The following is a 12,500-nucleotide window of genomic DNA, read 5'->3' on the forward strand; positions in this document are numbered from 1 at the left end:
CTCGACTGAGTCCCCCACTCCTATCCAGCAGAAGCATAGGAGGGACACTTCAAATAGGCTATTGCAACCTAAGATTTCATAGCTATTTTCGTCACTCAGAGTTGATCTTAGAACCATTTAGGAAAAAAAAAAAAATTATATCGCCTTTTTTTAATAGAGTTGACTGATTTATTGGGCTTTATCTGATATTGAAACTAACTCGGTTACTGACGACGAGTTACAGAGACGAACGGTTTATTTCAAGTCCGATGAATACAAGTCACCAATTTCCCTCTTTTTCCTCCACACCCCAGACAGGCATGGGACCCGGCAAGAACTTCGATTTATTTTCCTCGTTTTCTGCTGGTCTTTCCCCCATTCCATCAGACCTGCGAGCTATAAGGACCTCGGGAAAAAAACTGAAGGGAGATCTTAAGCAAGAGTAATTTCAGAGACTTTTCTTTGTAACTTATTTGGTTCCTTTTCTTGTGTTTTTACCTACTTTCCACTACGTATTACATAGAGCGTTTTAGTTTCCCTTTTAGGAGCTCTTCCTTGGAATATTTCTTTTTTATTTATTATGTTGGAAATATAATTCATATAATTGTGTCATTTTACTAGCTGTATATCACCTTTTTATGAGACAGTTACCTCGGATGAAAATCCCTATAAGATATTTTATGTTATGGTAAATAAATCGGAGAAGAAAAGAATTTAGCCAATTATTATCATTTTGATTTTCATAACCAGAATACTTTAATTTAAAGGAAGCTAGGAGGGTAGAGAACTGAAAGGAGTTACAAAAAAGATATATATGAAATCAATAGAGATGAATTGTACAGTATTGATAATAAGGTGACTGAATATCTGAAATAAATCTTCTGTGTTTATTTCTAAATGCTCACGCTACATTACCATGATTACAGATGGAAGTATATAGAGTTAAATCTTCTTTATATATATATATATATATATATATATATATATATATATATATAAATATATATATATATGTGTGTGTGTGTGTGTGTGTGTGTGTATGTGTGTGTGTGCGTGTGTATAAGTTTTTTTTAACGATTTTTCTTTTAATTGAATTCAGGACTAGAATATTTTGAAATGATGTTTTAGAAAACTTTTTCCTTTTTTCTCTGGTAAACTCAAAATGATGGGTCAGCCATATACGAATAACAAAATTCTATTTTTTTATTGTCATATTAAATTATATCATTGTATTAAATCAGTACGATAAAAAAATGGAATGAACCCACTGAATCATCGTTACTTTCATATAAATCTAGCTAGAATCTACTATATTAAAATCTGAATATGAAAGAAAAAGATGAAATTTAATGCTCTCAATGAACTTTATACATTGGGTCGTTTTGAATATATCTTCCGTATTTCTCCTTCCTATTATGTAACCAGTTATCACGACTGTATTGTGAGAGTATTTCATCATACACTTGAATGTGTAATAATAGTTCGCAAAATGATACTTGAGGTTCAAAACACATTACTTTAACATATGTAATTTACCTTCTGCCGTAAAGGATACATTATATTAGTTCTTATTGAGAGAGAGAGAGAGAGAGAGAGAGAGAGAGAGAGAGAGAGAGAGAGAGAGAGAGAGAGAGAGAGAGAGAGAGAGAGATTGATTGATTTGAAGATGTCTGACATCCCAGAGAGAGAGAGAGAGAGAGAGAGAGAGAGAGAGAGAGAGAGAGAGAGAGGGTGGTGTAAGATAATGATTTGAAAAAAAGGAAATTATTGTCTTACCACTGTTATAAGATAGTATTAACAAAGAATAATTTTAATTTCCTTTGTATAATGGTAATAAACAGGAATAAATGTCAACTTAAGGGACAAAAAAAAAGGAAAAATAAAAAAGATAATTCTTGTACTGTGACCATTGGGGCATCATATATTGGTTAATAAAGTAAAGAATCGACAGGTTCAAGGGAGACTTTTATCAGTTTTGGATTATTCTTTTGGTGAAACTGAATTAATTTAAAACTGGATAAGGTGACAAAGTCTAGATATACGATCTGTGAAAAGCATAGAAAAAAATCCTGAAAAGGATATTGCATACATATAGTAAAAAGTTATAAACATACATTGATAAAAATAACAATATAACTCTTAGTTCATATTGTAGGTTAGAGTATTTACTAAATATAAACAAGAAAGGTATTTACTAAAAAGTGAGAAAGAGAATAATGAACGTAAAATGATATATTCTTATATATTAAAGGCCTTTTACAATGTCATTACCAATTATCATAATGATAAAAATATCTCTGAAAATATAAGAAAGAGAGATCGATAAAATCAGCAGTGAAAAATTATCCCTTTTAAAGTGTTATAAGTTGTATAAGAATTGGAGTATTTAGTAGAAAGAAGGAGTCTAGTGAGATCCATCTGTATAATGTAATATAACATCTTTCTCTGAAGACAAATCATCGTTGCTCTTATCAGCTTATGAGGATTATGAAGTATTTATAGAACATAATCGGATTACTTATTTTGTAGATTATCCAAAATTACTCAAATGGAATAATCTTAGCAAACGTAAAATTAATGGAACGATTCCGGGATACCATACGTATTTAGATGAGTTTTTTTTCTATTTCAACTGAAATCTATTTATGTATGTATGTATGTATGTATGTATGTATGCATGTATTATTCTATCTATCTATCTATATATACATATGTATATATATATATATATATATATATATATATATATATATATATATATATATATATATGTATATATATATATATATATATATATATATATATATATATATATATAAATAATTTGTTCTGGATTCCAATAATGATTCAAATTCGAATAAATAAAGTATAAATATAGTAAAACTCTCTCTCTCTCTCTCTCTCTCTCTCTCTCTCTCTCTCTCTCTCTCTCTCTCTCTCTTTTCCGTCAAAATTATTTTTCTAAATTACCTTAATTCGCTATAAGCGTAAATGGTGTTTTAAGGTGAGGATTTCGTATAAAAAAAAATGAAGCTCTTCCTACAAGAAGCTTACTGTAATTCTTACTAGTATATTATATTTCCGAAAAATTTAGAAGAAGAAGAAGAAGAAGAAGATGAAGAAGAAGAAGTGCCTCTAATTCGTATATTCATAGAGATGAAAGTCCGTTCCTATCCCGAGTTCTCTCCTCAATTGAAGTATGTAAATTTCAAAAGAGGACTCGAACCTTTATTTCGAACAGGAACTAAGAAATGTATCTTTCAAGGCTGCTGAGATGATGTCAAACATATGTGCACAAACAGAATCTAATATCTGCACACACGCATACACACATAGGCATTGGTAAATTAATATATATATATATATATATATATATATATATATATATATATATATATATATATATATATATATATATAAATTATATATATATAATTTATATATATATATATATATATATATATATATATATATATATATATATGTATATATATATATATATATATATATATATATATATATATATATATATATATATATATATATATATATATATATATATATATATATATATATGTAATGATTAGAATAGTTAATATTACATGTTTAAAACAAATGACGTAATATGTCATGTTGGTTGGAAGAGCTAACCCTGGGATTTGCTGTAGTCATTCAAATTGTAAACAGGACGTATAATGCAAACCTATGCAAACCTCGGCAAATTGACATTCTTCTTAAACGTCAACACATTGTCTCGTCGTGTGAAAGTTTGTGACGTCACCGGATGCAGGTGTCTTCCGATTCCGTCACGTGTCTAAAGTAAACCAAGCATACGATATCTGTGATATTGATAATTTATTCAGTTCATATCTAAACTTCACCAGAATTGGTCATCTGGACCAACACAGCTTCCTCCAGTGATGGAGATGTTTAACTCTGTTGTTTTTATATAATAAAGACCTAAAAACTATTAAGATGTATTCATGTACCATTTAAATACATCTGAAAACAACTCATACTCAAATGTGTGCTTAATACAGTAGCACGCCAATAAATGGTGGCAACGATTAAACTCTAAGACAGCGATTAAACTCTAAGACAGCGGTTAAACTCTAAGAATTAGAGAAAAATCTTCAAGACTTCAAAATAATAGCTGTAAAACCAGAGAAATATCTTCAAGACTTCAACATAAAAGCTGTAAAACCAGAGAAAGATCTTCAAGACTTCAAAATAAAAGCTGTAAAACCTGAGAAAGATCTTCTTGAACTCAACATTATCTACAAGAATCTACGATTTTGACTAAGTCCAACGGAAAAGCTAACATCAACATATGTTAGTATACAACCTGAATCTTCAATCAACATCCTAGGAAACCCAAGGACTGGCGTTCAACAATTGCAAGACATATCCAGGAAGAACTACATTCAACAAGAAACTAGAACAAGACATCGCTAACAAAACATCAAGAGAGAGAGAGAGAGAGAGAGGACGTGTCGACTTCATATATAAGCTAAGTACAGATATTTTGTATTCATTCCAGTTTGGGCAGTGAAGTGTAGTTATCACAAGTCGTTAGTCGATTATTACTGGGGTGAGTGAATTCCTAAACTTTGTTATAAGAAACTCCGAATTCTCATTTAGAATTTTTCTTTCTTTGTGCTAATTCCTTTTTCTTTCAGAAACTCTTGGGGAAATGTTTTGGGATTAGTAACATTGATGGGGGAATTTTATTATACATATGCGTTTACGCAGTGGGCGTCTGTACTCATATAGATATTTTGATAGAATTGAAAGGGGTCAAAGAGATAGAAAAAAAAAATACAGCAGTCATGGCTCCTCCTGTCAGCCCTACCCCTGGACCTAGTGGTGTAGGCCAGGCTAATCCTCCTCCAATTGTGACGCTTGTAAATGCCAGGTCAGCAATCCTTCCTTTTCAAGGTCGGGTCAACGGGTTCTTGCCACAAAATGTGGAGTCATGGATTTCATCCGTTGATGCCCATTTAAATGCCAAACAAATCGTAGATCCTTTTGTACAATTACAAGAAGCTAAAAGTTTTATAGATTTTTCTAAGGGGGATGCGAGTGCGTATTTAAGAGGTGTTTCATTTCAGGAAGCAGTTACTTGGGATGATTTCAAAGTTAGGTTACGCACGATCTATGGGGGTGAGGAAGCCTTGGATGTAGTGTTAACGTTACGAAATACACTTAATCAAGCCACTATGAATCGGCTTAATGTTATTGAGAGAGCAGCTCTCATAGCTGATAGGCTTAACGAATATCAGGACATTTTAGGTAATTCCACTTGGGTTACTAACGATAACATCTCTGTGAAAGATTTTTTACGATTAATGTATTTAACTTGCATGACACTTATGTTGCCTGAAGCTTTAGTGCGGTGCTTTGATAAGAAGTTAATGCCTGCAAGTACGGAATTGGATGTCTATAAACAGATAAAGAAACACATGTCCAAGTGTCCAGATCTCGATCCCGTGTTAACTCAAGTTTTTGCTAAGAATGAAACAAAACCACAAACAGTGAACGTAATTAACAGTCCAGTAGCGGGAGTGACGTGTTACAACTGCAAACGTCAAGGTCACATAAGCGCAGACTGTAGAACAAAATTTTGCTCAGTTCACAACACTGCATCGCATTCTTATAGTCAATGTTACGCGCGTAAGACACATCAATATCCTAGAAATACACAGTCAATTCCACAGTCAGTTCCATATGGAAATAAAAAGAAAAATCCTCAATAAGAAGAAACAACAAAATGTCAATGCAGTTCAGAGTCCGAAACAAACAAACACTTCTTCAAATATCGCTGAGCCTGGGCCGTCAAACCAGACCTCGCAAGGTCAGTCTAATTTTCAGAATGTGCAGAGCAAAGCAAATACCACATAGTTAACTCTAGAGGGGAAGAGAGTGATGTTGGGTCAAGGTCATTTATGTCAACATCAAAAGTATTGAATAATCAATTTAATGTTTTATCAGATAATTGTGAGACAATAGATTTTCCTATGAAACACACGGCCGAATTAAGTAAAACAGTGCATGCTCCCGTAGATTTGCAACGAATTCATACAATAATGAGCCAAAATGAGTTACGGCCAACCTTATATGCTGTAAATTTAGAACACAAATCCTTTACGTTATTTTTTGACTCTGGTAGTCCACGTAATATTATGTATTTGAAGACACATCATTTGTTGTTTTCGAACTTTCCGATTGAAAAATCAGGAATTAGACTTTCAGGTATAGGAAATAATGAATTAAACGTCATAGGCATAACTCATATTCAGTTCAGAGTCGGTAATCGCACGTTTGCCGATACATTTGTTGTTGTAAAAAACATTAATATGTATCCAGCTGTAATTATAGGATACCCATCTATGGGAAATCAAAACATTATCTTAGCTCCTGCCAAGCACGGCGTGTATATCAAAGGGAAATTCTATAAGTCTTCTAATACCTTAAAGTCAGTTTTGGATAAAAAGGAGACGACAAATGTAACCGTAACGTACGTTGAAGAACCAATAACTTGTCTCACTAATAAAGAAATAATATACGCGACCCAGCAGAATTCTCGTTCACCCGTAATATCATCTTGCACGCAATCTATCGAACCAAACATACCTTCGAATTTAATAGTGCAAATAAAGAAAACACTACCGGGATCTGAAATATTAATCCTTTCCGATACTTTGAAAGCTAACGGATTGTCTGTCACACAAGCTATTTATACAGTAGGCTCACATCAGCAATGTAATATCGAAGTCTGTAATCATTTAAATAACACTTTAGTAATTCACAAAAATCAACATATCTTGGATGTAGAAGTTTATAAACATCGTATTCTTACCGTTGCTGAAATCAATCACTCTCAATCAGTTGCGGATGAATCCCTTTTGCGATCTATTAAAAATAAAATCAGTAAGGACATTCAAGACGAAGAAGTTCAGCAGAAAATTTTTGAACTTTTAACTAAATATACAGATGTCTTTTCCACTACGGATGGATCCTTAGGAAAAACAGATGTGATCGAGCATCAAATAAGGTTAAAAGACAAGAAAAAAATTATATATGTACCCTCGTACAGACTCCCTATGAAATTCCAGAATGAAATAAATGATGAAGTAGGTAAAATGTTAGAGGAAGGAGTCATTAGAAAATCAAATAGCCCTTATAATTTTCCTTTAATAGTTGTACCGAAAAAAGATCGAACATGGCGTATCTGCGTCGACTTTCGTCGTCTAAACGAGGAAACGATCCCTGATCGATTCCCAGTGCCATGTACTGACGATATTTTGTCTTTGTTAGGTCAGAATAAATATTTTACCAGTTTGGACTTACTTAAAGGCTTTCACCAGATATCATTAGAAGAAGATAGTATCCCATACACAGCCTTCAGCACAGCCAGGGGACATTATGAATTTTTGCGGATGCCTTTTGGTTTACGTTGTGCTCCTATAACATTTACAAGAATGATTAACATAGTGTTTGGAGACTTTTTAGGGGATATATTGCATGCCTATATGGATGATCTTGTAATCTTTTCCAACACCTTAGAAGAACATCTACGTAAGTTAGAACTAGTACTACAGAGATTAAGACAACATAACTTAAGGGTAAAGATTAGTAAGTGTGAATTTTTCAAAACAGAATTGATATATTTGGGTTTCATGGTGTCAAGCCAAGGTCTTAAAGTAGTCCATGATAAGGTGTCAGCTATACGTAATTTTCCCATACCTACTAATGTCAAGGGAATACAGCAATTTCTGGGTTGTAGTGGATATTACAGGCGTTTTATACGCAACTATTCAATAATAGCCGCTCCTTTAACTGATCTTACGAAGAAGGGCGTAGATTTCATATGGTCTGAGCAACATCAACAGGCGTTTAATACTTTGAAAGATGAACTGTGTAGTTCTCCTATCTTAAAATTTCCTGACTTCGGTAAGGAATTCTTCATTGCAACAGACGCCTCAGACTTAGGAGTAGGAGGGGTATTGCTTCAGCAATATGATAAACAGTTTTTCCCGATAGCTTTCTATTCTCGAAAATTGAGAACTTCCGAAAGTAAGTATGCGGTAATAGACAAGGAAGGACTAGCTATTGTTAATTCGCTAGTGCATTTTAAGTTCATAATTTATGGTTATCCCGTTAAGGTTCTTACTGACCATAAACCACTAACAGAGTTCTTTAAAGGCTTCAATCACAGCCCTAAACGAACTCGGTGGCATTTGATCATTCAAGATTTTGGCGCAAGAATTGGGTATTTACCTGGGAAAGCAAATATCATTGCGGATGCATTATCACGCAACCCCGTGTCATCTTGTACGGAGCCTTTAGCTGAATTAATAGATATATCAACATCCATGCCTATTGTAAAAACAATATCTGAACAAGAAGATTTAGGCTGGAGCGCTGAATTGTTACAGACTGAGCAAAGAAAAGATCAGAAAATAGAAACAATTATAAATGCTTTGAAAGGCAATCATAAAGAAAAGGAATATATAAAGTATAAGCAGTAGAATTATATAATCAAAGATAATATTCTGTGTAGGACTGTGACAAGGAAAACCCGCAATACACCACATGTAACTAACGACCAGGTAGTAGTACCAATCTCACTTATTTCCACTGTCCTGAATTGGTTGCATTCAAATCCATTACATGGACACCCTTGGTTCTCATTAATGTCACAGAAAGCCAAATCATTGTTTTATTGGCATACAATGCTTACAGATATAAAAAGACACATAGCTAATTGTCGCACATGTCAGGAAAACAAAGGGCATACGAAAACACCTGTCAGCCTAGGAGCTTATCCTGTGCCCAATCAACCCTTTGAAAGAATACATTTAGATTTGTTAACAGGATTTTACGAGTCAGACAGAGGAAATAAGCACCTCTTAGTAATTATAGATGCTTTAACACGATATACAGAACTAATAGCGCTTAAAACTAAAACTGCGATTGAATGCGCTAGGAAGTTTTACGAGTGTTACATTTGTAAACATGGAATTCCACACATGATAATCTCAGACTCGGGTGGTGAATTTAATAATCACTTTCTTACCTCATTGTGTGAATTCCTCAACATAAAGAAGATTAATACCATGATATATCACCCAGAGTCGAATGGGCTAGTGGAAAGAGCAAATAGGAAGATATTAAATATATTGAGGGTAACACTAGGGGGATCAGACCCCAACTGGGATATTGCAATACCGGCGGCACTGAGTACTCTGAATCATTCATATCATGTATCAATTAAAATGTCACCGCATGAAGCATTGTATGGTACCCCAGTTAGAACACCTTTCCATGTATTAACGCCTACAACTAATCTATCAAATCCTTTAAAAGAATGTATAAATGCAAGTATAAGTCGATATGATATCCTTCGAAAGAATTTAGAAGAATCACAAATCATAATGAAAAGGAATCATGATAAAATAGCGAAACCAACTAAAACATATACCGTGGGTGATAACATCTATATTCAAATCAATGTCAGAAAAGGGCTCAACTATAAATTAACACCTAAGTTTGAAGGCCCATTTAACATTTTGGAAACATTAACGGCCAATAGGTTTAGAATTCAAAACGTAGCCCAACCCACGGATGAGAGAATAGTACCATTGGCTCACATAAGAAATTAAAAAGAAAAGAGAGGAAAAGAAGTGAGGGAAAATTCTGTTCTGTTTTGTGTGATTAAAAGTTTTCTTTTTAATACAGGAGTAATTACATATATTTTTTCTCGTTACAGGTTTCCAAGATGAATTTTTTGTTGTTGGGAGTGATATTGTTCGCTCAGACATTTTTCTCGTATGGGATGAGTTCTAAGACTAAAAATATATATTTTAAATATGGCAATATAGTTGAATGACAAGAAGACATTTTTATTACGTCAACTAACGTAATTGTAGAAGTGAATATGCAAGCAATTTTTCTTCAAGAGAATGATGTCATTAGCTTAAGAACCGCCATTTCAAGGTTTTCTGCATCATTGGATGAGTTGCATAGAAGACATTTTCATTTGACTACTAAGAGTTTGCTTGGATCAACATTAAAAGTTGCAGAGATGCTATCTGATGACTTGAAAAATAAGACTGGCGAGACAGGATCTTTGGCTTATGACCTTTTGATGTGGACTGTTGGACACGAACATAAAGAAAGACGGAATCCGTTCATTTATGCTGCATTAAGCATCTTTGGGTCTGTTTCAAGTTTAGGTTTAGGAATTTCCAATCGTCTTAAAATTAGTAATCAAAATAAGAAAATTGAGTTCTTGACTCATAAAGATGAATTGATTATGTCAGAACTAAGGGATCAGTTAGCTTCAATCAATAAAATTATGGATTTATTAAATGAACATTCAGATAATATCGTTCAAATTATGGAAGTACAGGATTTGTTGGCAACATTAACGTATTATGATTCAAAGATAGATCACATACATAACAGAATTACACATTTCATTGAGAAATCCAAGGATTATGTAGAAGCTATCACGTTAGCAACTAAAGGTGTATTGTCGCCCCATTTGTTGCCTATAAGTTACTTAAAATTAATTCTGAAGAACGGAAGGGATAAACTAGGCTATGTTCCTTTGTTAGACGAACATAGGTTAGAATTTTATTACAGCCTAATTACAGTAAACGTAGATAATAACAAGATTAGGATTACAATTCCCTTTGATTCTTCTGATGCCTGGCAATCTTACAGGATATCACCATTTCCGACTTTCATGACGAATCACTCAAATCCAGTAATATCCAGTTTGACAGGACACGTATTGATTTCCCCAGACAAGGAAACATATACGGTCATTAAAGACTTAAATCAATTAACTCACTGTTCAGACGCAATGGATAGAAAAATATGTACAGCTGACTCATTTGAATTCCGTAAAAACTTAATGGATTCATGCGAGTTAGGTATAGTGCTAGACGGTGCTCTCTCCCATACAAGTGAAAATTGTCTGGATAAGCTTTATCCCTTTGGCAATAAAGAATTCAATTGCAGACTGAATAATGGCTCGTGGATACGATACGACAAGGACGGCTTCAATGTATCATGCCCTGACGGATCCACATCCTTTACACATATATTCGTCGCAGCAGATGGTTGTGTCGGGACTTCCCAGAATTCCATGGTGACTGGTCTACGGACAATCATCAGAGAACGAGCCTACTTCGCGAACTTCACGTGGACCTCTACAATGCCAGCACTTCCTCTCCCATACAACGGACATGTGGCAAAGCGGTTGATGAAACTTACCGAAAAGGACCACCTGTCACCGACTTATAAAGAAATTCTTCACCACATACTACTGGCTGGTTTGTGTTTCACGGTGGTGATATTTATCGCCGTGAACATCCTTGTTTGGCGTAGGTTACGGCACAGCAAGCAGCTAAAAAGGAATGAGTTGCATAGCCCCGACAATACCCCCTATTTAATCCAGTTCAAAGCTGTTTGAGTGGCCACCTCATTCGCTAAGGGAGTAATTTGTCGGGAAGATGTTTGTATGAAAAGCTGATTAGTACGCTAGTAATATGTTATTAAAGAAATTCTCTACATTTGCATTGTTAAAAATACATTTAAAACAACATTTAAAAAATAAATAAAATAAAAAAGGATATAAATCATTTTTTCTCTCGGCATCTAATAAAAATATATAAGCCGGAATGTTAAAAAAGAAAAGAGAAAAAAAAAGAAAAAAAAAATAAAATAAAATATATAACAGAATCTATGGGCATCTAATAAAATATATCAGCCCTATATATAAATATATATATATATATATATGTACGAAACCGTGGTACGTGTACGTACCAGGAATTCGTGTTTGTGCACTAAAAATTGAGTATTTTGTTTCTGACAAAGGTAACAATTATTCTTTATCAAGTTACCGAATCATATGTAAGTCAGAATTTATTTTGTTTTTTGGTACCATGTAATCATTTACTAGCAATTTACCATATATATGATCTTGGTTTTATCATGCATTTTTCTTTTTGCTTTGGTAATATCTTTTTTGTATGCATTATTGTTATTATTTTTTAATGTGCCTATTTGGACATTCGTCCTCAGTTGATTATGGCTAAAGTTAAACAAAGAATAATGCGTATGTCCAGTCACACCTAATAACCATGTTTCGGCTTGTTGTTAAATTTTTGTAAAAAAAAAAAATTGAGATAGCTGGCCGAGCTTATGTAATGATTAGAATAGTTAATATTACATGTTTAAAACAAATGACGTAATATGTCATGTTGGTTGGAAGAGCTAACCCTGGGATTTGCTGTAGTCATTCAAATTGTAAACAGGACGTATAATGCAAACCTATGCAAACCTCGGCAAATTGACATTTTTTCTTAAACGTCAACACATTGTCTCGTCGTGTGAAAGTTTGTGACGTCACCTGATGCAGATGTCTTCCGATTCCGTCACGTGTCTAAAGTAAACCAAGCATACGATATCTGTGATATCGATAATTTATTCAGTTCATATCTAAA

This window comes from Palaemon carinicauda, chromosome 2 (genome assembly GCF_036898095.1).
Source record: "Palaemon carinicauda isolate YSFRI2023 chromosome 2, ASM3689809v2, whole genome shotgun sequence".
NCBI lineage: Eukaryota > Metazoa > Arthropoda > Malacostraca > Decapoda > Palaemonidae > Palaemon > Palaemon carinicauda.